The 26,216-nt window shown below is 45.7% G+C and overlaps 1 long non-coding RNA gene across 1 annotated transcript in view; it reads right to left on the bottom strand.

The window, feature by feature from the left end:
- Nucleotides 1–19,840: 19,840 nt before the first annotated feature.
- The window catches only part of LOC114907948, a 75,994-nt gene continuing 69,618 nt past the window's right edge, over nt 19,841–26,216 (bottom strand). Inside the window, exons 3-4 of the long non-coding RNA XR_003796821.1 lie at nt 21,138–21,220; nt 19,841–20,126 (exon numbers count right to left, since the gene is read on the bottom strand). This is a non-coding gene — a long non-coding RNA (uncharacterized LOC114907948). The remainder of the gene's footprint in view (nt 20,127–21,137; nt 21,221–26,216) is intronic.

Genomic DNA, 26,216 nt, shown 5'->3' with positions numbered 1-26,216 from the left:
CAGTGGAGCCCTGCCATCATCTATGATGCTGGTCAGCACAGGGACTGCAGCACACAGAGGAGGGACACATCTCTCAGCCTGGAGAGGAAGGAGAGGGCACAGTGGGTAGGGATAAGTCAGGAAAGGCATCCTGGAGGAGGTGATTTGAGCTCTGTCCTGCTTGTGTGAGTGGAAAACAGCTTCGGGATGTTCATTCTTCAAGTCCCCAACATGGGACCTAGGAAGATGGATAGGCCTCTGTCCTCCCTAGTCATGAATTGCTGGCTGGCGAGTCTTCAGTTCCTTGGCTTCTTTGCCACCCCATACCCTACCCACCACCACGGCCAATAGGGGGCAGAGACAGTGGTCCTGAGCAAAAAGAATCTCCAGGTATTGCACTAATGTATGCAGTAGCATCTCATTAGCATCTTTGCCAGCAGAAAGCACATAAATAATTCATTGGTTCTGCTCTAGAATATCTGATAGAGTGGTCCAAACTCCCTCGCAGAAAGGGGAAGCCTCAGGAGCTGGGGGAGGGCTCTGATGGAGCAGCAGCTCTCAGGCTGGAAAGTCTTCACTCGTGGACCCACAGTGCTGCTCTGATGGAAGAGAACAAAGCGATGCATCGCTTTCCTTTTACCCAAGAAGGAGACCCCTTTTCTCCTATAAATGAGACCCTCTAAAAGAGTGGAAGCCGACCAGGGTGACCCACTTACAAAACAGAATAAAGATTCACTGTCAGGAAGCTCGCAATAACCCCAGATCAGCCCTTTCCAAGGCTCCAGATGTGCTATACAGAAACTGATCCATGGCCTAATTAGAAGTTCTGCAACACAGAGACCTTTTAAGCATTGTTTGATAAATAGTTTTCCCAAACATAATTGACCATGGAAACATTTTTTTAAATAGCTGAGGACTTATTAATATTCATCAAAAACTAGTATTCCGTACATGGCAGAGTTGCAGTTAGAGTCAAAGACCTCAAGATCTGCTGCAGAATTCCTTCTCATGGATTTCCCTGGTGGTCCAGTGGTAAAGAATCCACCTTACAAGGCAGGGGATGCGGGTTCAATTTCTGGTCAGTGAACTAAGATCCCACATGCCGTGGGGCAACTAAGCCTATGTGCCACAACTACTGAGCTCGCACGCCTCAACTAGAGCCCGTGTGCCGCAAATTACAGAGCCCACGCGCCCTGGAGCCTGTGCGCCACAACTAGAGAAGAGAAAAAACCCTCACGCCACAACTAGAGAGAAGCCCTCACACCACAGTGAAGAGCCCACGTGCTGCAACAAAAGATCCTGCATGCCTCAGCGAAGATCCTGCGTGCTGCAACTAAGACACGACACAGCCAAAAATTAAATAAATAAATAATAAATCTTAAAAAGAATTCCTTCTTGCTCAGGGGAGGTCAGTCTTTGTTCTATTCAGACCTTCTACTGATTGGATGAAGCCCACCCCATTATGGAGGGCAATCTAATGTATTCAAAGTCCACTGATTTAAACGTTACTCTCATCTGAAAAACACCTTCAGAGAAACATCCAGAATAATGTTTGACCAAACATCCGGGCATCCGGGCACTGACACACAACATGAACCATCACACAGCCCTATTTAGTGTCATGTCAATCTATGCACCATCAGCTAAGCTTGACTGGAGCTGAAGGACCAAACCTTCCCAGCTGGCTCACTCCCATGGCTGGCAAGTTAGCGCTGCCTATGGGCTGGGAGCTCAGCTGGGCTGTTGGGAGAAAGGTGCAGGGCCAGGTTTCTCTCTATATGGGCTTCTCCATGGGGCCAACTGGGCTTCCTCCAGCAGGATGGAGGTGTTCTAGGTCTTATTACAACCCACCCTCTGCTCAAGTTATTTACATTTAGCCCACATGCAAAATATACTAAACCCCCCCCACCCCCAAGTCTCATCCCTTTACCACATCTGGCTTGAGGATCAGAAGCTTATCATCGACATAAGGTTCAGGTGTGGATGAAGCTTGAGTTCAAAGAGACAGCCACAAAACATTCTGCCCACTGAGAAGGCAGTGTATGTGCCCTCCCCTGAATCTGGGGACAGGGACCTCTGGTGATTATGCTGACAAACGGCAGATGGCAAAGTGACGCTGTGCTGGTTTCCAGGCCTGGGCCTTAAAAGACTGGTGCTTTCTGCTTTCTGTCTCTTGGAACACTTGCTCTGGACCCTGAGCTGCCATGAAATCCAATTACCCTGAGACCATCCTGCTGGAGAGGCCATGGTAGAGGTTCCAGTCAACAGCCTTCCAACCACCCTGACAAGGCTCCAGCCATGTGAGTGAAGCCATCTTGGACCCTCCAGACCAGCCCGGACACCAGCTTGAGTAGCCCTGGAGTAACTGTGGTGGACACCATAGGGGTAGATCTGCCCAGATTCCTGACCCACAAAATCATGTAATAAAATTGTTGTTTTAAGCCATAGCAAGAGATAACAGGAACAAACAGTATTTGACATCTTTTAGGTCACTAGTTGGTTTTAAACTCTTGGTTTTATGTTTAATAGCAGAAACCTCCTTTCCAATAACCTCTCACATGGAACCCTAATATGTAAAGAGATCCAAGGAGCTACTTTGCTAAAAGTAAAACTCCCTCAACCTTCGTATCCCCATGGCTAAAGCACCTCTGAAAAAGGTACTCCTTGTTTTACAAAGACTATACTCAAGGTCCAAGGCTTAAATGGCTTGCTTTATGTCAGTAGTTCTCAAAGTGTGGTTCCTGGACCAGCAGCATCAATATCTTCTGGAAACTTGTCAGAAATACAAATTCCCAAGCCACGTCCCAGATCTACCAAATCAGAAACTCTGGGGTGGGGCTCAGCCTTCTGTGTTTTAACAAGCCCTCCAGGAGATTCTGACACACAATAGAGTTTGGGAACCACTGCTCTGTATCACAGAGTGAGGTAATTACCCAGCAAAACCTTGACTTGATCTGACCTGGGTTTGAATCCTGGACATTTCTCAGTTTTGTGACCGTAGGCGAGTTACTGTCTCAGCCTCACTTTCCCTACCTGAAAAGAGAAGAGAGTAATAACTACTGTTGATACCCTCTTCCATTCTTTCTCTCTCCTCTGATGGTCCCAACCCTTCTGGGTGATGGAAAAGGAGAAAGGGCTCTAAGCCCCAGGTTAATGTGGTGACTCTGAGCCCTGCCAGTAGAGTGCGTGGCTGCCATTCCCTGAACCTGGGTTCTGGAGTTTCCTTCTAAGCAACCTTGACTAACCTGAAGAGCCAGGGAAGCAAGGAGGATATGCAACCAGTGAGATTTAATTTAAATTGAATGGCTTCACTAAAACTTCTGAGAGGAGCTTCAGGTGTCTCTAGCACATGAGTTCAAGTCCATCCCTGTACAGGAAACCCCATCTCTCCCTCTAGTCCTCATGCCTCTGTCTGAAACACCAGCCCAAGAGCCCTCTGCCCCTCCTGGACTCCTCCCCAGACCTCCCTGCAAGATGAAGCAAGCCAGACCACGGCTGGTTCTGCCTCTCATGACTATTTTCTTCATTTGCCTGTTTTCCCTTCTTTCTCATCATTATGTCAATACCAGAAGGAGAAGGTTGTCAGGGCAACCTAGAGTGGAGGCGAGAAGTTCATCCTTGACCAAGACCTTAAGTCCGCTTGGTTAAACACCCACTGAGTTCTTGGCTGCCCTCTGTTTTCTGGAAGCAAGAATGTAAAAATTCAACATTTTCTGCTTTTCTCCTCTTTTCTCTCCCTCTAATCATCTTAATCTCTCTCTTCTTCTCTCAAGTCAGCCTGACCTGTGTACATTCTCCAGAATTTACTAGCTTTAACTCCTTCTGTTTCTACTAACTAACCTTGATACTCTTTTCTACCTGAATCAATACATTGAGACCCTCCAGTACCCTGTCTGATGGGTACTGCACTCAGCACCCCACCTCATATGCTGGCGGGGGAGGGATTAGATGTGGTCCAGCACCGGGAGGGCTGGGGGCATGTGGCAGACACATGGATGTTGGGCTGGTGGTATTACTGTTTTAGTAATCCCTGTCTCCCTGGCTGGCATTCTCTCCATTATAAAACTAGAATGTCAGTGCTCAGAGCTGCCACAATTGTGTTATGATAGCATTTAAAATGAAAGAATGGAGAGAAACATACCAGAATACAGACAGTGATTAAGTCTAAGAGATGAGATAATTTTTATACTTTTCTGTATTTCCTGATTTTTTATAATGAGCATACATTACTTTTTTAACTTTCTTTTTGAAATAATTATATATTTACAAGAAATTGCAAAAGTAGTACAGAGAGGTCTCATGTACCCTCCACCCAGGCATATATAACTTTTATAATAAAAAATTAAAACTAAAAATAATTTCTCCTATACACACAGGAGCCAGCTTGAGGGTTCCCAATGGCCAAATCTGAGATAATTTGAGAGATAAATAACCATAGTAATGGATTATAAACCATAGGGGAAAAAATCCATGAGTCCATACTGTTATAAATAAATACCTGAATAAGTAAATAAGAAGGAGAAGGGATAATTCTTCTTTAAAGTAAAATTCCGATTAATAAATGTAGAATGAATGATAGAGATAGGAAATCAGGAATAGGCAAACAACATGGAATAATTCTTGTCCAAAGGCATTATCAATGGATGCCAAATCAATGGGTAAAAGAACGAAAAAAGAAGATATTTGCAGAGTTTGAAAGTAGCTCAAGATAATTATTAATTACAAAGGAAAAAATAGAAACTGTGCAGATACCTACCACCTTAACCAAGTGATGAAAGTCAACAGCACCAGTAATAAGACATGTTGATATCACGTATCCCTTATATGATTCATAATATCACTTCTGGTGCTTTTGTCCAAAATGCATTACCTCAATCTAATCACGAGAAAATCTCAGACAAACCCAAATTGAGGGACATTCTACAAAATGCATACTCAGTACTCTTCAGAAGTGGCAAGGTCATAAAAGACAAGGCAAGACTGAGAAACTGTCCCAGATTAAAGGAGACATGACAATTAAATGTAGTGTGGGATCCTGTGTGGAGTCTGAACTATATAAAAGGAGATTGGTGGGAAAACTAATGAGCATATCATTAGCATTCTTGGTTGTAAGCAACATAAACCAACATGATTTGTTGGAAAACCATCAGTGTGGGGAGGAGGAGGCCAGATTTGAACCTAGGCATACTGGCTCCATAAGTCCAGCTCCTAACCACTTCATTTTGCTTCCTTTTGATAAATAAGCCTTACCGAGACTTTGTGTTCCAGGCACTGGAGATATAAAATGAAACAAAGAATTGGTCCCTGAACTCAATTATTGCCAACCACGTTGGTATCCCCAGTCCTGAGCGTAGTGCCAGACTCCTGGCAGATGCTTAATAACTGGGAATCGAATGAATCAATGAACCAACGTGGTAGTGGCCCCCAATAATCCCCACTTCCTAATGTTGACTCTTTAGGTAGTCCCCTCCTGTACTGAATAGCGTTGTCCTGTGGGACCAATATAATATAGTGGAAGTGATGGTGTGCAATTTCTGAGGCTAGCTCATGAAAGACACTGTGGCTTCAACTTCCTTTTGTAGGATCACTTGCTCTGGGGCAGCCACATCACAGACACTCAAGCAGTCCAGGTTTACATGGCAAGAAACTAAAACCTCTTGCTAAGAGCCATGTGAGGGAACCATATTGGATGCAGATCCCTGAGTCCTGGTCAAGCCTTCAGATGACTGCAGCCCTGGCTGGCATCCTGACTTCAACATCATGAGAGACCTTGAGCCAAAACCACTCAGCTAAACTGTTCCTAAATTCCTGACCCACCAAAACTGTGTGATAATAGTTATTATTGTTTTAGGTAGCTAAGTATTGGGGCAGTTTATTGCCCAGCAATAAATAACAAATACAGTCAGTGAATGAATGAAATGTCAGACCTATTCTTTCCCTGCTGTGTCTTGTGCTTATTATCATAGCATTGTCATAACATTTGATTGTTTACAAGCCTGTATCACCTGATGCCCTGAGGACAGAGATGGTCCGTGGTCTCTGGGTCCCCAGTGCCTGGTGCCATACCTGACATATGGCAAGTGCTCAATAAGTATTTGCCGAATGGATGAGTGCCAAGAGACAAATGGAGTCCTAAACCCGTCTTTATCCAGAGTTCTCTAGCAGTCCTAAAAGTATTACTGCTGGAAAGAAAGAAAAGGGATAGAGTTTTATTGAGAACACTGAAGTCAGTAGGGTTCTTTTCTCCTGATTTCCAATCATCAATGTATTCCAAAAGTTTTGAATTTGAAATAGAAACAGAAGTATTTAGTAAGGAGATCAATGTCTTCCCTCCACTCACTTGGGTTGAGGAATGACACCTCCCTCTATGCCACAAAGGTATAAAATGACCCTTCTTAGGTCACCTCAGTGGGCCAGCTTGTCATTGTTTTGCAAATAACACAATATATAGAAATCGATTATATATAAAATTTAAACTTTTCCCTCTACTTGGAAAGCAGCCATTAAAAATTATGAGAACGAAGATAACCTATGGAATGGGAGAAAATATTTGCAAATGATGTGACCAACAGGGATTGATTTCCAAAATATACAAACAGCTCATATAGTTCAATATCAAAAAAACCAAACAGCCCAATCAAAAAATGGGCAGAAGACCTAAACAGATATTTCTCCATAGAAGACATACAGAAGGCCAAAAGGCACATGAAAAGATGCTCAACATCACTAATCATTAGAGAAATGCAAATCAAAACCACAGTGAGGTATCACCTCACACCAGTCAGAATGGCCATCATCAAAAAATCTACAAATAATAAATGCTGGAGAGGATGTGGGGAAAAAGGAATCTTCCTACACTGTTGGTGGGAATGTAAATTGGTGCAGCCACTATGGAGAACAGTATGGAGGTTCCTTAAAAAGCTAAAAATAAAGTTACCATATGATCCAACAATCCTATTCCTGAACAAATATCCAGAAAAGATGAAAACTCTAATTCCAAAAGATAATGCACCCCAATTTCAGAGCAGCACTATTTATAATAGCCAAGACATGGAAGCAACCAAAATGTCCATTAACAGTTGAATGGTTAAAGAGGATGTGGTACATGTATACAATGGACTCTTGCTCAGCTATAAAAGAAAGAATGAAATAATGCCATTTGCAGCAACATGGATGGACCTAGAGATGATCATACTAAGTGAAGTAAGTCAGACAGAGAAAGACAAATACTATATGACATCACTTATATAGAGAATCTAAAACGTAATATAAATGAACTTACTTACAAAACAAACAGACTCACAGACATAGAAAACAAACTTACGGGTGCCAAAGGGGAAGTGGGGGATGGATAAATTGGGAATTTGTGATTAAAAGATACACACTACAATATATAAAATAGATGAACAACAAGGACCTACTGTATAGCATAGGGAACTACATTCAATATCTTGTAATAACCTGTAATGGAAAATAACCTGAAAAAGAATATATATATATATATGTATAATTGAATTGCTTTGTTGTACACCTGAAACATTGTAAATCAACTATATTTCAATTAAAAATTTTTGAGAACTATTGATCGATATGGAAAATATATAAAGGTCAGTGGGGAAAGCAAGGATAAAATTAGGTGGGCATCGCCAAGACTGTATTGGGCATCTCTTCAGATCTGCTTGGCCCTGCCTGTCTCTTAGTCCTGCCCACGCTGGGGTGACCAGTTCTGGGTCAACTCCGGCCAGCTTCTCACAGCTGCAACCTGACATTATGTGTCCCCTGCTTATGCTGCTCACCCTGGGGCTTCTCTGTCAATGCCATCGCCTGGGACTTAGGGGAAACCCACTCAGCACCCATGCAAGGGCACCTCAGAAATGTGGGTGACTTACCCCATGGGGAAAGCCTTTGACCGACGGGGGTTGGGAGCCAATGGAAAATGCTTCTCTCTTTCTCCCCCCACCCATGCAAGGTCTTCCTATGACTCCTCAGATGATCTTGGATCCAGCACCCAGGTGCACTCAGCTGTGGCCAGTTCCATAACACATTCTTGCCAGCTTCGCTCCCCATTTCTCATTCCTCCTCCCTGAAATCATGTTCCTCAGTGAAATATTTGCACAGAAACCTTTGTCTCAGACTCTGCTTTCTGGGGAACCAAGCCAAGACAAGCATCACAACGTTCAAATAAAATGTATTTATAGGGACAGAGACTGCAAGGAAAAAGCACCAATATGATGGTATTGCTTGTGTTAGAGTTGGGAGGAGGGGATTATGAGTGGTTTTTTTATTTTCCCTATTTTAAACTTTTTCTTTTTTCTTTTTTTTTGGCCACGTGGCACGGCTTGCGGATCTTAATTCCCCAACCAGGGATTGAACCTGGACCACAGCAGCGAAAGCGCTGAGTCCTAACCACTGGACAGCCAGGGAATTCCCCTAAACTTTTTCTTAAACGATGCATTACTTTTGTACACTTAAAAAAACATTTCCATTTTGGAAAAGAAAAAAAACAAAAAGAAGAAGAAGTGTTTAATAAAACCAAAAAAAAGTGTTTATTATATTAAAATGTTAAACAGCCTATTAAATTGTTTTTAGAATATAATCACACAACTATGTAAAACAGATTTAAAATATTAAAAATTGTAGGGCTTCCCTGGTGGCGCAGTGGTTGAGAGTTGGCCTGCCGATGCAGGGGACACGGGTTCGTGCCCCGGTCTGGGAGGGTCCCACGTGCCGCGGAGCGGCTGGTCCCGTGGGCCATGGCCGCTGGGCCTGTGCGTCTGGAGCCTGTGCTCCGCAATGGGAGAGGCCACAACAGTGAGAGGCCCGCATACCGCAAAAAAAAAAAAATTAAAAGAAATTAAAAATTGTAAGTAAATGACAAAAAAATCATTTCTGTTTTGAAAGTCACTGTTGGAAATGGTATTGAACTAGACAGAAAACTGACAGGATGTCATTTGGAGACCTCTGCTCAGATGCTAATTGTCTTCCTTAACGGGCAGGGGCAAGGGAGAGGTGCTGGGAAGGCTTCCTCCTCTGTGAGGGGAATAGAGGGACTGGAGTTAATTGGCCAGAGCGATGCTAAGGAGAACCTGTCCTCTCTACCCTGCTGGTTGCTGAGCTTGACATGGAGTGTTTTTTAGCATTTTGACCAGCTGCAATTTTGGCATTTTCTTCTACTTAAAACATCTCTATTAATATTGACATATTTAAACATCCCAGGAACCTTTGAAGCTCTTCTTTGGGAAAAGCTCTTCAGCTCTTATGGAGTCTCCTCATTCCACCTAGTCATTGGCCAAGGTTAGGGCTGGGGTCTCTGGGGGAATGAGGTAGGAGATAGGGGTTCTGGTGGGAGACAACCTAGGGGTTCTTATGGGTAGGAACAATCATGACAGCATCTTTTGGGGAGGAAAAAAGCACTGGATCCTGGAGGAAGCCAGGGTTGATGGAAGAAGGTCAGGAGCAGGGTAGGGTGGGGCAATGTCCCCTTTGGGCTATTCTGGAGTCTTAACAGCCCTCCATTTGAGACTGGTCCTGGTAGGTGACACAGTTGAGGCTGTCAATTCCAGTCAAAGAAGGGTAGTAGAAATCTGGAAATTTCAAGCTCCAAATCCCTTCCCTGCCTCTTTTTTTTTTTTTTTTGCCATGCCACTTGGCTCACTGGATCTCAGATCCCCAACAGGGATTAAACCTGGGCCAAGGCAGTGAAAGCCCAGAATCCTAACCACTAGGCCACCAGGGAACTCCCTGCCTGCATTTTCCAGCAATGTTTCCAAAGTCACCTAAATGTGTCGGTTTTGCTTTTCATGCATTGATGTGGGAATTACCCCAGAGAATCCTTGGTATTCCAGAAAGCCAGATGACAGGGCTTGGGATAGCCTGTTGGGTACTCTCTGGGCTTCTCTTCACTTCAGGCGGGTCAGCCAGATCCCCCAGATAGTAAAATGTCAGCTTTAGAACATAGTCCCCAAGGGCCCAGCTTGTGCCTACAGCAACCCCTCCCCCCTCCAGGCCTTTAGAGTCTTTAAATGCACTTTCACAGCACCCTGGAGGTGGCTGGGATATCGATCCACATTATCACTCCCATTTTACAGAGGAAGAAACTGAGGCCAGAAGAAGTCAAGGGATTAGAAACACAGTAATAGGTGCTAGAGCTCAAACCTGCCAACCCCTCTGGCCCCCACATTTAGTAGTCTTTTCGTTAAACCCGCAGTCCAACAGTTCTCAAACTTTTCCATCTCAGAACCCCTTTATACTCTTAAAAATTAGTGAAGACCCCAAAGAGCTTTTGTAAGCTCGTTGAGGGCAGGGATCAGCTTTCTCAGTTTTGTGTGCCCATCCCCTCCCCACAGAATTCACACACAGTAGGCGGTCAATTCTCATGACAGGACGAGAAAGAGAAGATGAAAGGAAAATGGAAGGAAAGACAACCGCAGGTCCAACCTGACTGTGGTGTTACCTACCCCACCATCACACCAGCTGGTCCTCTGGATGTCCCTGCCATAAACACTGCCCCTTCACGACTGTTCCACAGAGACCGACAGTTAGAGCCTGCAGGCCAGGAGGAGCTGCAGACATCAGCTGCGAATCATCAACATAGAACAGGCAACATTCATGAGCACATACTGTATGCCAAGCACTGTTCTATCATTTTACGGGGATGGTTTTTTTTTTTCTTTTTTTTTTTGTAGTATGTGGGCCTCTCACTGCCGCGGCGGCCTCTCCCGTTGCGGAGCACAGGCTCCAGGCACGCAGGCTCAGCGGCCATGGCTCACGGGCCCAGCCGCTCCGTGGCATGTGGGATCCTCCCAGACCGGGGCACGAACCCGTGTCCCCTGCATCGGCAGGCCGACTCTCAACCACTGCGCCACCAGGGAAGCCCTACGGGGATGGTATTTAACCCTATTTCTCAGCTGCTATTATTTTTACAGATGAGGGAAACAAAGGCACAGAGAAGTTAACCTGTCCACAGTTACAAAATGAGTAAATGGAGGATCCAGGGTCTGCTCCAGATTCTGCTGGCTTAACCACTCCTCAATGCTGCCTCTCATAGTGGGAAAGAGTAATCTGGAAGGGGCTGCCACAAGACAGGAGCACCTAAAGGGAGATGCTGAGGCCTCAGCGAGAAAAAACAGCCAAGGAAGCAGCCCCCAGACCACACTCACCCCTGCAATCACATATAAATATACCCAAGTCCATGGCGTGCAAGTAAATGTTTAACAACCAGCTCTCTGGAGTGGCAGGGACCGATTTGTAAGCATTTGCTCATTTCCATGGTGTAAACATTCTCCCACCATGGCTGATTTCAAGAGACCAGTAGTTTACCATCAGTTTACAAAATTCCTGAATATTTAACCATTGGCTCTTGTGAGCATGTATGGTCCAGCTCTGGCACACCACTGTACAAGCCAGCCCCGCAGCACTGATTTGGACCCTAGATACCCAGCAACACATAGGACGCTACCTGAACGACTGCCACGAGATGGACTATCAATGGCATTACACAGATGGCTACATAGCGGCTCAGAACACATAAATAATTTTCTCAGGGCCACAGAGCTAGAAAGAAACCGAGCAGGGACTCAGATTCAAGTCTCCGGACCCACACTGTCCAGGGCAGCAGCCATGAGCCACACGTGACTATTGAACACTTGACGTGGGGCTGGTCCAAACTGAGATATTGCTGTAAGTGTAAAATACACACCAGATTTTGAAGACTTCATAAGAGAAAAAAGACCATAAGATATCCCATTTATATATTTTTATATTGAATGTATGTTGAAATGATAATTTTGGATATGCTGGGTTAAATAAAATATATTTTGGAAATAGATTTTCTTTTCTTTTTTTCTAATGTAGCTACTAGAAAATTGAAAGTTAATATCTAACTCACATTCTATTTTTATTAACATGACTACACTCCTGGTCTAGAGCTCTGCCTGCAAACCACCAGGCATTTCCCATATCCAGGGATACCCAAATCCCTATAGGTCCCTGTGTAAGCGAGCAAACGCACACACACACACACACACACACACACACACACACACAACCCGCTTGCACAGGACAACTTACACTCTGCCTCCCCCACCCCCAACACTCACCACTCGTCCCACAGAGCCACTCAGGGAAACAGGACCCGGGGCCACAAAGACACACAACCCCCAAGACCAGCCACAGAGCACCTGCCTGAGGACATCATCTGCCCCCCGCCACCCCCCCTCGCCCCACACTGGACTTAAGGGAAAACGCTGTTCTAGAACATCGGCTGGGGGTGCCTCCCACCCACTTATCAGCAGCTCTCTGTCTGGCTGAGTGGCAGATGGCACCTCTACCTGTAGCATCAGTCTCTTTGAGGGGGTTCTTCTGAGAGAAGGATGTTTGCCTTGGTGCTGAAACATTACTGCCTATGAATTTGAGCTGCAGGGCAGGCCCTTGAGTAATGAGAGCAATGGCTGAGGTGTCCAAGATGAAGGTGGCTTCTATTTGGACCCGGCTTTTCCCAAGCTATCTTCTTCCTGAATTTTCTGGCTTGAATTTTTCCTGATAGCGGGCGCCCAGGACAGAGGGTGTCATATCAGAAGCCCACCGCTGCCTGCTTCTCAGTGAATTTGCACACCCTTGTGCCTGTGTGTGAGGAAAGCAGGAAGATCAACACATTTTCTATGAGGCTCCTCTCTACCTCACCCACGAGCACACTTGTTCAGCACGCTGCTGGCTGTGCTCTGGCCTCACCACACTGGCTCACTAATTTTTAGGGCGATTTCCAAGTTCGCAGTCGTTGAGCCTCTCCAAAGGGTTTTGTTTTTCCTCCCTTAAGCAGAAAACAGCAGACCTCTGGCCCAGGTGACATTAATCCCACAATCACACGGAGGTAATTATCCAAAGGCAGACTTTAGATTCCATAAAAAATCAGGGCCACAGCCCCCAGGCCAGCCCAGCAAGACTCAGCTTCCAGAGGTCTCCGCGGCCCCTGGCATCCATCACAACAACCAGCCAGGGCTTATAAAGGCTCATCATGAAAAGCAGGGAGGCTCTGGAGATGTAGCCTTCCTGCTCTTAATTGCTTAATTAGGTGGAATATAGCCTGCTGGATTCAAATCAGATGAGCTTCTGCATACACAGCTGACTACAGAAGGCTCAGGGCTGAGTGGTGGTGGTGGGGGGGGCAATGCAACATGGAAGATTCTAGAACCTGTCTTACCATGGGATGAGGCCTAGGTTAGAAGGGAGGTGAGGCTCTTGTCTCTCACTGCCATCAGTTAGTTTTGACACCTGGACACACAGATGTCCCTCTAGGCCTTGGTTCCTTCCTCAGTAAAATAAGATGGTGGTTAAGTCGGCCTTCCTCAGGCTCTGCAATATCAGGGCTGCAAGTAACAAAAAACCGCAGTTCAAACCGGATTGTCATTTGTTATTTCACACAAAAGGCAGAAGAGAGTGCGCCTGAGGCAAGGTACAATCAGCAGCTCAATGTCATCTAAGACCCAGGTTCCTTCTCTGCAAGGTAGCTGTGGCCCCTCCAGAGGTACCTCCCAACTCCTGCGGTGAGAAGGCAAGAGGGCCTGTCTCGCCTCCTGGAGAGAAGGAAGCCTTTCCCAAAGGCTCCTCCCAGAGACCTCCCCTCACATCTCATTGGAGGAACTTCATCACATGCCCACTCCTGAGCCAATCAGTGGTAAGGAATATTGGACAACCTGGACTGGTTCTGTTAATAAGGTGGAAGGTGGGGAATGGATGGTAAATGGGCAACCTACAGTGTCTGCTACAGATACCAGTTACATTTAAATGGAAAACAGAACAGGTCTGGTCTTGTCCCCCTTCCCACCTGACCCCCTCCCGCCTTCCTCCATTTCTCTTGTCTTCCTTTTCATTCCTTTTTTTTTGGCTGCCCCACATGCAAGTTGTAGGATCTTAGTTCCCTGACAATGAACTGAACCCAGGCCATGGCAGTGAAAGTGTGAATTCCTAACCACTGGACTGCCAGGGAATTCCCTTTTTTATCCTTTTAATCTCTATTCCAGTTATAACTGGAGGGAATATAAACCAAATCAAACTGGATTAATACTTTAAAAAATATATATTGGCTCATATAACTGAAAAGTTCAAGAGGAGATTGACACAGCTTGATCCAGGGGTTTCAGTGGTATCATCAAGGAGGGCTGGACCTTTCCTCCTCTTCATTGCCAGCTCTGTGCCAGCTTATTTCTCAGGCCAGCTCCTTCTCTCTGTCCCTTTGTTAGCTGATATTGCCTTTGGCAACTCAAAGCTTCCACAGTCCCCAGCTCAAGGCTCTGGAAGGACAATGTTCCAGTTAATAGGAACCATCATCCAGTTAATAGATATTGCTATATTAAAAAGTCACTCCAAAGCTTAGTGGTATAAAACAACTGTTTCTTATTCTTATGGAGTCTATGGACCAAGGACTCAGACAGGGCATGGCAGGGTTGGCTGTTCTCTGCTCCACTATGTCTGGGGTCTCAGCTGGTATCTTAGTGTGCTTGGATTACCAGAACAAAATACCATAGATTGGGTAACTTAAACAACAGAAATTTATTTTCCTACAGTCTGGAGGCTGCAAGTCCAAAATCAGGGTACTGGCACAGTCAGGTTCTGGTCCAGGTTTCTTCCTGGTTTGCAGACAGCTGCCTTCTATGTGATCAGAAGGTCTTTTCTTAGCGCGTGCTTGCGACAGCTCTCTGGTGTCTCTTCTTGTGAGGGCACTAGTCCCATCATGAGGCCACCACCTTCATGACCTCATCTGACACTAATGACCTCCCAAAGGCCCCATCTCCAAATACCATCACATTAGGGATTAGGGCTTCAACATATGAATTTGGGGGTATAACATTCAATCCATAACAGCTGGTGAGACTCAAATGGCTGGGAGCTGGTATCATCTAAGTGCTTTTTCACTCCATGTCTAGCACAAGGGGTGGGATGACTCAAATGACTAAGGGCTCATATTCCCTCCCCTCCCCTCCCCTCCCCTCCCCTTCCCTCCTTCCTCTCCTCTCCTCTATTCTACTGTCTGGTGGTTCAAGGCTGTAAGAGCAAGTGTTTCAACAAACAAGACAGAAGCCACATGTCAACTGGTGTTACTTACATCATATTCTGTGCTCAAAGCAGTTATGATCCTGCCCAAATTCAAGGGGAAAGTCATGGGCTACAATTCTAAGGCAGGAGTATCACAGAATTTGTGGCCATGACTTAAAACCACCACAAGGGTTCCCTCTCTCTCCCAGAGAGCTTATGATCCCAGGAGAGGTGACTGATTGGTCCTGCTGGTGTCCCAGGGCCACCTCTGGACCAATCACCATCAGCACATGGATGTGGTGTCTGTCCTAAGTGGCCAGTCTTGGGTATAAGCTCCAATTTGTGCCATTTGATGGACATGTGACCTTGGAGGGAGAGGGCTTAGCTGACGAGTACTTGTAGGCCAGCAGGAACCTTTGAGTTCATGGCTAGAGTCTACTATCCTTAAAATGATGAAATGTACAGATTCTTTCCCACCATTTCACATTGGTAAAAATCGAGAAAGAAGGATAGCTAAAGGCAAATAACAAATAACATTAAAAGTGTGCCCAGGCAGGCCCCTGGTGAGGCCCTGGTTCCACCTCTGCTACCCTTCCCTGCCTTTCTGCTCGTTTGCACCTGAGCCAGCCTTCAAGGTACAGCTACAGCTAACCCCCTCCTGACACCACCCCTGATCGACACAGACTATGGAAGTTTCCTCCCTCCCCGAGTGCATGCACTACACATCATCGTCCATCCCTGGTCTCTGCATTTATCTTCTCCATCCTGTCTCTCCCAGAGCCCACCTGCAAACTTGGCATCTCCACCCTCGGCAAGGATTCTCCCCTGAAACAGGAGGAGTTTAAGGAATTCCCGGGATTCTGTATTAAGTTACTTTGGTTGCCAGTCCAGCTCTGATAACTGGGTTCCTAACTTGTGCCCCACAATAATGACATCCAACATTTCCAAGCTCTGTCTACGTGCTTTACATGTGTGTTCCCATTTCATAGTAAAAACAATTCTAATACTGTTTTCCCATTTTACAGAGGCAGCAGAAGCACAGAGGAGGTAAGTAACCTGCGCACCCTCAAAGGAGAGAACATAGATTCTACCTCTTGACGTGGAGGTGGCAAACTTTGGAAGACCGTGTGGCATCCACTTTTAGAAAATACAATCTACCACACCATGCTCTCCTTCTTAAAAATTGCTTTTTATTCTCAAATAATTGTGAAGATTTGCAAAGATGGTACAGAAAACTCTGTGTGCTCTTCCCCTAGGTCCCTCTGTTGTTAACATCTTACATAACCATGAGTCATTTATCATGGCACATACAGTCACTAGGTCTCCATGGCTTCCTCTGATCTGGGCAGCTTCTCTCTCTTTCATTATCTTTCACAACAATGTTACTTTGGCAGAGGACTGGCTCAGGCATACACTCTCATTTTGATAAACACACAAATCTCATATCCTGCTTTAATGATGTATAAAATTTAAAAAGTAAAATTCCACGACCACAAAGTCGCTATCATATTGCATGCTTTCTCCACTATATATGACCATATAGAGATTGTGATTTTGCCACCCTAGGGATGTGGACCCTCTTTCTTATATGGAAAACTATTCATTGGCTGATCTGAGCCTCGCTTTCCACATTTGATAATAAATGAGGGGGTGGGGTGGGCTAGAGCATCTCCAAGCTCTGCCCAGCTCTAAAAGTTGATCCCACAAAATCAATTACGTGAACTTAAAATAGATTTTTCAATCCTCAATTCTTAGTCAAATTTCTACATTGATTTTAAGGTAATTAAAGAATATTAAATAAGTTTCTTATAAAGCCTGAGACCTAAATTTTCCCTGTCTCTGGGCGTTCTTCTCACTCTCCCTTCACCCCACCAGACTCAAGGCTCGGGGAGGGCAGCGTGGACCTCAGGATTCATCACGCCGCAGCACTCAGCTGAGCAGCCAGCCTCAGTCAGCACTCAGGACATTCGATGGATGAATGAAATCACTTGCAGATGGACGGCCCCATTTGCCTCCTTGTTGCTCTGTTTCTGTTACGAGTTCACTAACTTCTATAACACGTACATTTTTTTTTTCCTCCCAAATTACACATTCAAGTCCTCCAGGGCAGCAGCCTGGGGTACCATTCCCTTTATCCCTCCCATACTGTGCCCACTGTATCTACCTCGGAGGGTAGTCGATGAATATTGTGGGCATCAGCACAACCTGGTCTGGGCGCATCTGAGTGAAAGAATTTGTCATTCATTCATTCAACAAATATTTACTGGACACCTAATATATGACAGGGCTTTTCTAGGTACTAAGGAATATCCTCTTGGGGATAGGATGGCCAATCGCTTGGATAAGATGACATTTGAGCAGGGCTCTGAAAACTTCCCACCCACTGATGGCTAAATGTATCGGAAAGATAAAATGAGGTATAAATCATACTAAGGCAAAGTGTCTGCATTAAAAAATCAACAACAGAATACTTTATTCCTGGTGAAATACAGGATAGGTTTTGCTTCATTTTGCTGCAAGGTCTTGGGTTATTTTGTTTTGTTTTTCACTCAAGTGGCCCATCAGGAAGAAAAGTCTGGGGGCAATGACAGCCTAGAAATGCAATAAAGGTAGAATGGGGTGTTTGGGTTTAGATTCCATCTACTTTAGAGCAAAGACAATTAGGCCCAGCATTTGGAGGTGGGGCTTGGAGGCTCACTGTAGTGCCAACTTTGATTTGAGTAGCTCACCCTGCCCTGCCCTCCTTGAAACTGAAGGATGCCATTTGGAAGTCACTGGACAGTAAGAGACGCCCCAGTTCTTCTAGAAACCTTACCCTCTTCCAGTTCTACACCCCCTGGTCAAATCACCTGTCAACCACACCCTGAAACTGCTGACCCTCCCTTGGTTTCCGGGCACGTAGGGACACCATACTTTTGAATTCTCCATCCTGGAGAGACTCTCATTTCTCTTGTCTCTCTCTTTTAAAGAAAGAAACCCATTTCCTTTCAAATGGGATCCAACAGTTTAAGAAAAAAAATCTATTGAACTTTGTTTTTTCCTCTGGTCTCTTGGTAAGGCGGATTTGGGTTTTGATTCTGTCAAAACGAGAAATTTGCCTTGTTCTGTAAAATCAGAGATTGGAAGCGTTTCTCTTTTCTTTTTCTTTCTTTCCTTTTTTAAGCCCTCAGGGGCACGGACTGACAAAGGAGCTGCATCTGACTCTGGACGCCTCAAACACAGCCAGCGGTGCTCCATCGCCCAGGAGCCCATCCTTGGGTGCTGGGTTTCAGCGCCATATCATACCGCAAATGCCAGGAGGCGCCACTCACATCCTCATCCATGATGGGGCAACGTTGTGCCTGACAGATAAGAGGAAGCTCCCTCTTGATGAGGCACTGCCACTCCAAAGGCCTAGGTTGTTTAATGGAAGGAACCAGCAGAGATCCTGCCTCTAAACTGCCTTGTGACCTTGAGCAGGTCACTGAGCATCTCCGACCTGTGTCTCAACTGTAAAATATGAGGATTTAACAGGTGAGTTTTTTGTGACATAGTGGTCCTTTTTCGACTGATGCTGACACAGCAAAAGGCCACTATGCTCAGAGTCCCGTATTAACCAAACTCAGTTGACCCTGAGTCAACTGACGGTAAAACAAAGTATTTCTCCCCAAGTCCAAGAAGCACGAAGCTTTTCTTTTTCCTGTTGTTTTTTTTTTTTTTTGGCGGGGGGGGGAGGGTGGCAGTACCTACAAAAATGACATTTTGCAGTTTAAATAGAAAGAATGAGGAAATGAAAGAGAGTCCTGGAGGCAGGTCAGGGGTGAAAGATACATTTTCAAACATAGCAAAGGTGACCGATGGTTGCTTTGCAAAGGTGACCTTTGTCAAAGGTGACAGTTGTTTGCTTGCTGGTATCTTCTTGGGGAACCCCATCTTGCCCTCTGGAGATGCTCTGGTGGGACAGTCAGTCAAGGTTCCCTGCCTACTGAGACATGGGGCCAGCAAGCGTCCCAGGCTAGTCCAGTAACTCTGCTTCCCAGGAAGATGGATAGTGGACCCAGTGCCAAGCCCAGGGGGCCAGCGGGAAGGGCTCCACTCAGGGCACTGCTGCCCTGAAGAGGCTATCTATTCCTTCCTGCTGTCTACATGCTCCTGTCTTCCCGAGACCCAGATGTTCAACTTTGTCTTCAATTTGGTGTCACCCCATGCCCTTCCACTAAATTCCAACTTTCATCTAAGTTAGTCAGAGTCAGATTCTGTTGCTTGCAACCAAGAACTCTAGATCTAATGGACATTTTATTTCTCCTCTCCTTCTTCCAAACTTTTCTGAAAACACAAAGAAGGAAGGAAGGGAGGGAGGGAGACATCAGTGTTTTTAAAATGTGTTTTAGCCACAGAGCCCCTTTTCTCTAATTAGTTCTAATGTGGACTCTACCTAAGACAGATAAAAGCAGAGCTCCTTGTCCTCCTCCTACCTGTTCTGATTCAGCTTCCCCAGATCTGCTTCCTCAGAATCCAGAAATCTCAGCCACCATTTCCTCTGTTAGTACCTACCTGCGAGAAGTTAAGGTTCCTTGGGGAGAGGGGCCAAGGAGAGAGAGGTAGTAACAGCAGCATTCCTGGAACACCACCTGTGCTCTAGGCACAGCTGGGAGCTTCATACATGCTGTTCTAGTTACTATAACAAGCCTGTAAGGTGGGTTCTGTTCTGTTATTATCATTTGCAGAGGAAACTCAGGAGATCCAGCAATTGGCTGGAAGGCACATAGATACAAGTGACAGAGCTGAGATGTGAACCCTGGTCTCTAGTGACCTAACACAGGCAGATGGTCCCCCACTTGGCACTGTTATGGGGTATACAGTATGCCTCTCCCACACCTGCATGTCCATACCACCAGCAGTTCCTGCCCCCAGAGCCTTTGCCTTACTCAAATGCTTCTATCAATGGAAGTGTCAAATAAAATTCAATAAAGTATTGAACAAAAGAACAATGATTATATGAAAGGAGTACAGTTTAAAGGTTAAGAATACAGGGTCTGGCATCAGATGGGCCTGGGTGAATCCCAACTTTACTGCTCACCGGCTCTGTGATGTTGAGCAAGCCACAGGACCTTTCTCAACTGCCTCATTTTTCTCACCTGGAAAATAGGAGATAATAATATTTCCTATTGTGATAAGAAGAATAATGGCCCCAAAGATGTCCACATACTAATTCCCTAATCCCTGGAACCTGTGAATATGTTACATTATTTGGGAAAAGAGAAGTAAGGTTGCTAATCACCTGGACTTTAAAATAAAGAGATTATTTTGGATTATCTGGGTGAGGCCAATGTAATCACAAGGATCCTTACATGTGAAAGAGGGAGGCAGGAGAGTCAATGTCACAGTAATGAGATGTGAGAAAGACTTGCTGGCTTTGAAGATGGAAGGGGACCAAGGAGTGTAGACAGCTTCTAGAAGCTGGAAAAGAGAATGATTTCTCCCCAGAGCCTCCAGCAAGGAATGCAGCTCCGCTGACATCAATCCTTGATTTAAGCCCAGTGAGACTCATCTCAGGCTTCTGACCTATGGAACTATAAGAAAATAAATGTATTATTTTAAGACATTAAATTTATGGTAATTTGTTACAGCAGCAAGAGAAAACTAATACACGCCACTGAGAGGGTTGTGAGGATTATTGGCGATGCTACTGGATATGCAGGAACACAGGGAAGCTGTGTTTCCTCATTGGTTGGTGTGCAGAGCTGGGAACTATTGAGAGTGGTGGTGAGCTGTGCCCTGTTTCTTCTGACCATCCCTGTCCACCCGCCCACCCCTGCACCTTCATGCCTTAATTCTGTTGGAATGTTTCTTTATAATCACACACCCGATGACTCCCTTCGTCACGCTGAATTCTAAATTGCACTTGAAGTAGCTTGTACAACGTGTGTCTTCTGATTAGCTTCTTTCTGAGCGCCAAAATGAGGGTAATCAGAGTGGAGGACAGACCTTACTGTGTACCCTGGGATGGAGGAGAGGGCAGGGGATCTCTCCATTGCAATTTTCTAATAAGGCTTGAAGAGCTTTTAAAGAGCCGGCTCACCTCACTCTGCAGGCCTGTGGTCATCCTCCCTCCCATCCCCTCCAGAAACGCAAGCTCTCAGACTTACCCTTCCAGGTTCCGACGCAGCTGCCTTTAGTCCCTCCTTCACCGTGGTCTCTCCTCCTCTGAGATTGTAGTTTGTTCTGGAGACTAGGAAAGTGATTATAACCCAGCTGTCAGTCATATCCAGCCAACCCCTGAGATCTAGATCAGCTTGACTCAAACTCCCCCATTGTGTGGACTATGGAGCCCAAAGCCCCCTCAAAAATTTCTGAGGATTTTCAAATGGGGTCTGGCTCTCCTGTGGTCACGTCTTCCCAGTGAAAGATTTATAAGAAAGCTAATGAAGCTTAAATTCCAGGGCTGTTCCCTTGTGGGAGGCCCTAGCAAAGTGTTCACGTGGTCATATGTTTTGGTAAAATTTGCAAAAGGTTGATATTTTTATATTATTTTTCTTAAGGGCATCTCACCAAACTGTATGAGCTTCAGATTCCATGAACTCTGGATCTGCCCCTGCACCTAGCTCCCTGTCTGTATGCCACAGTGCATTCACCCTCACACAAGACTCAGCCCTTTGTTTTCCTCCAAAAGGTGTCAAGGTATTCCTGAATGTGGTAGACCTCTCTACCTTGTGTGTGTGTGTGTGTGTGTGTGTGTGTGTTGCAGTGGGGATGGGAAGAAAGGGATTACAACTACAACTGGCCACTAGGCGTCCTCATTCTTAGAAGTTTCCTTGGGCCACCAGCATGGACCACCTGTTTCTGCTACTTTCACCCCTAGGGACCCACCCTCTGGGTAGCTCTGGCTTCTCTCTGCCTCATTTCTTTTTCCTTCTTCCTCTCAGGAGCACAGCAAATTCCTCTTACTCTCTCATCTTTAAGCATTACTTTTGACTTTTCACCTTGTAACCTCCCTGCTCTGCCCTCAAAAGTTGATCATGGTGTCTTCCCAGGCTGGCTTTCCTAAGAGGGCTTAGGGTACCTACAGTTAACAGAGTATACTTTTTACATCACAACATGGTTATCACAGAAAGTATTGGGCTTTTCTTTTCTAGGGCTGGGGGTGAGCATACCCAAGGGTCTGGGGGATAACACAGTCAACAGGGTGGAGGGGGAACCTGCAAGCAGAGGTGATTGGGAAAAGGGGGAGTGGCCAAGAGCTTTGGCTGAAAAACAAGTGTGTTGAGATGCTGGTGCTAGGCCCATTTTTTCCCAACCCATTGGAAAGCCTCAGGACTTACAGCCAGCTGAATAACACTAAGGAGAAGGGACCATTCCCTCCTGTGTGCCCAGCTGGACCCTAACAGCTGGTCATGGTGGCTCCTATAATGTTTTATTTTATGTTTTTGTTTATGCATTTGTCTCTGCCTCCATGGTCCTAAATCCTTGATGCCAAGAAAATATGTTAGTTTTTCTGTTCCTCCCCATTTAGCATAGGACCTGGCATATTTCTTGAAAATTTCTTACTTATGAAATAGTGATAATATTAGCAGTTATCCCATAGAGTAATTATATAGATTGAATGAGGTAATCATCTAAAGTTCTTAGCATAAAGTTTGGCACAGAGTAAATACTCAAAAAGTATTCCTTGTTAATATCATTGAATGAATGATTGGATGAACGAATGAATGAGGTGCTTTGGTTTAATTCATCAGCACAAGCTTTTACATAGGCTTGGAGTTCCTTTTTCATCTTTTTTCTTGCTATATTGAACTAAAGAAATGGCATGATAAAAGAAAAGAAAGATAATAAAGTGGAAATCACAACTGTTTAATTATATCTAGAAATACAAATTTATCCTTTTAACTTTCTAGGGTACTGACAGTAATCGAATGCAGTGCCCCATCAGCTGGAGGAATGTATGCACTGTCAGTGAAGGTTGCCTTCTTTCTTTCAGAAGAATTACAGTCCGCCTTCCACATCTGCAGATTCAACCAACCAGGGGTAGCAGATTTATTTTATTTTATTTTATCTAAAAATTTTTGGCCACACTGCACGGCATGCAGGATCCTAATTCCCTGACCGGGGATTGAACCCTTGCCCCCTGCAGCGGAAGAGGGGAGTCCCAACCACTGGACCACCAGGGAAGTCCCCTAGAAAATATATTTTTTAAAAGATTCCAGAAAGTTCCAAAGAGCATAACTTGCATTTGATGTGCACTGGCAACTATTTACATAGCATTTACATTGTAGTTATAACTGTTTACATAGCATTTACATTGTATTAGGTATTATAAGTGATCTAGAGATGATTTAAAGGAGTGGGAGTGCAAACCCTTACAATTTAAGATCCTTTCCCAAAAATCCCTACCAGAGGAGAAAGGGGAAGAAAAGGGCAAAAAAGGACAGAAACACCATGAAGCAGCCACAGAGAGAAGGCGAAGGAGACAGGGACCTAAAGAGGGTGCATCTCAGTGAAGTGTGGAGGCCCTCCTGCAGGTCTGCGCTCCCATCTCCCTCTCTCTGGATAGATGGAGTGAATTCAGAGCTTTGTGACCCAGCCTTGGCCCCATGGAGCAGCTAGAAAGGACTGATGGGAATTGCCGACCAATGTGCCTGGGTGTTGGGGGGGAAGCAGATTGTAGTGCGCTTTTCAGATGCAGGCCGCCTCCAAAATGTAGCATCAGAATGAGTGCATGTTATCAGAAAAGCCACCTACACAGCTCAGGAAATTAAAGAGATTTCCAGGCTGACGATTTTTGATAAGCATTGATCTTTGACTTTATAAGCAGTAGCAAATTCTGCTCAAATCAAAAGGTCAGCTGGTCGCCCGTGGAAACCTAGATTTTAGTTGAGGAAAAAGAGGAATAAAAAAAAGTCTTAATTAAAAAAAATTTTCACACTAAGAAGGCAACATGTTTAGTCCCAGTTTACAACAAATTCCTTTTGGTTCCAAAGCATCCTAATTATCTAGAATTTATGAGGACTTTAAGACCCATCTACACCATCCCAATTATCCAGATGTGTCTGCCCTGAAAAGGGTTACATAGTAGTAGCCTATCTGCTAGTATAGACTCTGCCTGGAAAATGACTTATGTTTCCATTATATCAAAATTATATAGACCACTTTGGAAAATACTGGATCCCATACGTTAACACTAGAGCTAGAAATGACTTCCTGGGGCTTAGGTCTATTCCTCTGCCTTCTGAAAGCTCTCTGACATCTGAAGCCAGTGATTTTTTAAGTCTGTTTTGGAAAGTCCCCAGGAGTCAAAATTTCAGTCTCTGGATTTTAGTACCTAATCACTATTCCTACCAGAATATTCTTTCCCGAGAACTTGATTTTCTCCAGTGGTAACTCAAGCACAGGTTCAGGGAAAGCAGTAATGAACGATCAACGCTGTGTTTAAGCACACATTTCCCCCAGGTTTGAGGCATCTCTGGTGTGTTTGTTATTCTCCCTCTGCCTCTCCCTTCTTCTGTTCTTGGCCCTGCCCTGTGTACCCCAAGGCTGATCCTGAGGACGGCAGCACCAGGGGTTCCCTCGCCTTCTGGATTCTGGCGGGGTTGGCCAATGCGAGACCTTCCTCGGGGAGGAGAGCCGGGGAGGTTCTGCCCTGTTGGCCCTGCTCTGGCCCTGACCGTGGCCCCATGACCACTGCTCCCTCGGGGCAGTCCTTCCTTCATGCTCCAGCCCTCGGGCCTCCAGGAATACCTTTCCTCCTCCTTTTTAGGTCCGGTGGTAACAACAGCCCCCATTGCGGCTGGTCTCTGGGTTTCCTTAACCTGCCCAAACTCTGTAATAACAGTCCCAGCATTGAAGTCTCTTGAACCGCAAGGGCTAGATTCTGTTCCAGCTGGGACCCCACTGAGGAACCGGGTGACAAGATGTCTTGAGCCTTTTGGCAGCGCAGGGTCACCCTCCCATTTATCCCATTTCCTCCCTGAATGACTGCAAAGGGTCTGTGTTTCCCCAACTGTTCTGAGGCCAGTGGGACCTCTGTGTCACCAACAAATCATGCTGTGACCACCATGGAAGGTGCTGGAGTGGAAGCTCAGGGTGGTAATAAGTAGAATCGACTCTGCAGTCTAGTGCCAGAGGGGAGCCAGCAGAGCCAAGGGTGGCACCTTCCCAGTCTTTCTACTGAGGGTGAAGGACGTTTGCTCTGCAGGGTGGAGGGTGCAGAGACAGCCTCCGACCATAACCCCAGGCCCCGCCTGTGGTGCCTCAACTCCTTTCACACTGGCCTCTGTGCAGACCCCCTCTTGGAGCCCAGCTCACCCTCTCCCGGCCTGCACAGCCCTCCTGCTCAGGCTCTCTCAGAACATAAAGCACGAAACGAGATTAAACGCCTCAGGAGCAGCCAATGGCCTGGGTCTAAGAAACAACACCTGTGACATGGGACAAGCCCCTTCTGTCTCTGGCCCTCAGACTCTCCATCTGTAAAGAGAAGTCCTGCCCACCTTCCAGGGGTCATCAAAGACCCTAATAATATGCACACGAGCACTTTGAAAATGGTTTCCATATAAAGTCAACTTCAGCAAACTTCTTTTTCCTCTAACACTCACATCCAAGACATCAGGAGACCCCATCAGCTTGTCTTTGAAAGTGTACCTAGAATCCAGCCCCTAGACCACCATCAGCCTCCAAACTAGTTTTCCTGCATCCACGTTTGCCCCAGCCCCCAAGTCTGTTCACCACTCAGCAGCCAGAGTGATTCTTTAACACAGAAGTAAAAAAACAAGTCAAGATCCTCCAAAGGTTCTCCAGCTGACCTGGGCACAGCACAAAGCCATGTGAAGTCATCTGCAAGGTCCTACGATCTAACCCCTGCCCCGACCTCGGCACCTGACTCTCTCCCTGGTCCACTGCCATGGTCCACTCCTCTGCCTTCCTGCGGGTCTGGCTTGCCATGCACGCTCCCACCCCAGGGCCTTTGCTCTTGCTTGCTGATCCCTCTGCCTGGAGCCCACGCTGGGCTCCCACCACTCGTTCAGTTTTCTGCTTTACTTTCTCCATAGCACCTCCTTCCCTCCCTAGAAAGTGCTATCTGCCTACTCCTGGCTCCCTGCACTGGAATGTTAGTCACTACTGTGTCCCCAAGGCAGTGCCTGGAACATAGGGGATACTCAGCAAACATGAAAGTATGAATGAATGGGATTCGATCTTCTTCCCCCAGCCTTGGCAGAGGTCTCTTTGTCCAGAAT

This window comes from Monodon monoceros, unplaced genomic scaffold (genome assembly GCF_005190385.1).
Source record: "Monodon monoceros isolate NGI ecotype Baffin Bay Population unplaced genomic scaffold, NGI_Narwhal_1 Super_Scaffold_3, whole genome shotgun sequence".
Lineage (NCBI taxonomy): Eukaryota > Metazoa > Chordata > Mammalia > Artiodactyla > Monodontidae > Monodon > Monodon monoceros.
This window is presented reverse-complemented; position numbering and strand designations above follow the sequence as displayed.